At 38.5% G+C, this 3,020-nt stretch overlaps 1 non-coding gene across 1 annotated transcript; it reads right to left on the minus strand.

The window, feature by feature from the left end:
* Positions 1-2,564: 2,564 nt before the first annotated feature.
* On the minus strand, positions 2,565-2,671 carry LOC141663153 (small nucleolar RNA R71). Its single transcript, XR_012551237.1, has one exon. It is a non-coding gene; the product is annotated as a small nucleolar RNA R71 (small nucleolar RNA).
* Between the last annotated feature and the right edge of the window lie 349 nt (positions 2,672-3,020).

The raw sequence follows: 3,020 nt of genomic DNA on the forward strand, positions 1-3,020 counted from the left end.
AGAAGGATTGTATTTCTATCGACGAAGTTGAGGCGTTGCGTAATTGATGATTATTATACACGGCATAGACGAAATCGGAAGTATTGATTATAAATTTCATAAGGATACGATTATGATCGAATCATAAAGGTATTTAATGTAAAGGCATTTTCAAACGGCATTCTAAAGTGAGGATGTGACTTGAACTGTGAATCTGTGTTCAAATGATCTCTAAAGGTATACTTAAGTAAAGAGGGGACGGTGACCAACACTGACATTCTTTCCTCTAATACGATAGCGTATGTTCTTCCTGATTCTTAAATACGTATGGGCTTCTTTTATTGATAAACTATATGAGGCGGAAACAAAAAAAAATTATTGTATTTCTTCTGAATTATTTTTCTTCTTAAAATATTGCTTCCTGATTGAGACAGAAAGTGTTGTGAAGTGACGCTTTGTCAAAATGACGAAGAGTCTGGTGGGACACCACCTAATCATGTGTTGTATGCCATATAGTACGAAAGACTAGCCATCTTGAGTACGAATATGGTTGTCTCATTCTTCACTGATAAGCGGATTTTATATCCACTTGGAACACTTTAGTACAAGCTTAAATTGGTGTTTTGGACTCAAGTTGTTGGTATTTTGATGTGTTTTTCTATTATTGCATTTCAAGTATCAATTATATGAAGAAATGAGCTTTTAAAGGAAATATGATAAACAGTTATCAGAATTGGAAGCCAAGGCCATTTTCAAGTTGTAGAGAATCTCGTTAGCTTCGCGTGGACAGTTGAATTGCCTAATTTTGACGAGTAGAACTCAAGTTATGGCCAAAACAAGATTCATCAGAATTTTTTCAGACAGGCCTCAGGCGCCCGCCTGGTGTGCCGCACGGCCGCCCGCTGGTGGAGGCGCCCGCCTGGTGTGTCGCGCGGCCACGCTCTGATTCGCGGCTGACTTCACTGATTTCGCTGAAAAAGCCTTTTTTGAGTGGAATTTGACGATTTTAAGGGTCCAGGTCCAATATGGGCGTATATATACTTAAAAAAAGGGTTTTCATCATCTGGGAAGATTGGGATACCAAGCAGAAGACCTAGAAGCACAAAACAACTCCGAAAAAGAAGATCTTGTTTTCAACTTGTGATTCTTTGAATTAGTTGTAAATTTGGATGCTCGTTTTCGTTCTTATTGAAACTACAACTTGTTTATTCGTACTTTAATTATTATTCAGTTTATTAAGACCTTGTTTATACCATGCTTTCATTGGAATCCATGGTGATGATGAGTTCAATTATGGGCTAATCGTTATTATGGGATTCTGGCGGATTTACTTATGGATTTCAATAGTTAATTGTTTTGATATCTTGGTGTGTGGTGATTGATTGATATCCTATTATTGGTTGTGCTTATTCATCTTATGTGCGTAGCTAACATATAAGATAGTGTGCTAATCTCTATTGAAGCGACAGTGAATATAGAGGTTTAGAACTTGCCATGTTATCATAGGTTCATGTATTTGTTATGCATGATTCGTAGGTAATTTTAACCATCTTACTTGCCCTATGTAATCAAGATAGATAACTTGTGCTTAAACCGTTACATTGTCAAATTCTATAGACATATAGGGTCTCAATATAATTGGTGCCTATTCAGCTTCTATCTCTTTTGTGGATGTCTGGTTGAATGGTACTCGTGCAACGAAAGTTGGCGTTTATCAGTTTCGTGTTATTTGATTAGTGTCATCACCATCACATGCTAAGGTTCAGAATGAAAAGGCTATTGAATGAAGTAGTAATGAAGTTAGGATCCCATGTTTGTCATATATAGTCATTCAACCTCAATTCTCTTAGTTAATGTTATTTATTATAATCTCTTAGTTTCATAAAAACCCAATTTGTTATTTGTCTTAGAATTGAGCGATAACCATAAATTGTTGCATAGGTGCATAAATTGAACTTAACCTAAACCAGTCTCTGTGGGAACGGATCTGATTTATATCTTATACTACTTGCGAACGCGTATACTTGCGTGAATATTAGCGCGTGTTTTTGCCCTAACAAGTTTTTGGCGTCGCTGCCGGGGACTCGGTGTTAATTTTTAGTTGATGTGCTTGTCATTAGTGGTCGTTAAAGTTCACTGACTCAGATTCTTTTACTTTCACGGTTTATTTGTTTATGTTTCAGGTACTCATTACACTGGGAGATCAAGCAGCACGAACGAAAGCCTTGATGGATTTTTATTAACCCAAGATCAATGGCATTCAATCTAGCATTGTCAGGCCAGCTATCACAACTAATACCTTTGAGATCAAGCCTGACATAATTCAATGGGTGTAGAATTCAATCCAGTTTGGGGGTTCTCCAACGAAAGATCCCAATATACACATTAGGGATTTCATTGAGATCTGCGACACCTTCAAGTTCAACGGTGTTTCTGAAGATGTTGTGAAGCTGAGACTGTTCCCATTCTCTCTGAGGGACAAGGCTAAGAGCTGGTTACACTCTCTACCAGCTGGTTCGATTACTACTTGAGAAGATCTTGCTCAGAAGTTTCTTACTAAATTCTTCCCTATGGCGAAGACAGCTGCACTCAGGAATGCTATTACTCAATTTGTGCAGCAAACGGGAGAATCGTTATGTGAAGCTTGGGAGCGATACAAGGAGATGCTTAGGAAGTGTCCTCATCATGGAATTCCTGATTGGATGATCATCACTTGTTTTTATAATGGGTTGAGAGCACAGTCCAGACCCATGCTCGATGCAGCATCAGGCGGAGGATTATGGGCAAAGAGATATGAGGAAGCTTATGATCTAATTGAACTGATGGCTGCTAATGAATATCAGTATCCAACCCAGAGATGTCCACAGGAAAAGGTAGCAGGAGTTCTTGAAGTGGATACAGCTACGGCTATCACTGCTCAACTAAAAGCGTTGTCTATGAAGATCGATTCTCTGGCTAACTATGGTGTTAAGCAGATAATTAGTGTTTGTGAGCTGTGTGCAGGTCCGCATGTGACGGAGCAATGCACTATATCTAGTGAC

The sequence above is a fragment of the Apium graveolens genome, chromosome 5, assembly GCF_009905375.1.
Source record: "Apium graveolens cultivar Ventura chromosome 5, ASM990537v1, whole genome shotgun sequence".
NCBI classification, from domain to species: domain Eukaryota; kingdom Viridiplantae; phylum Streptophyta; class Magnoliopsida; order Apiales; family Apiaceae; genus Apium; species Apium graveolens.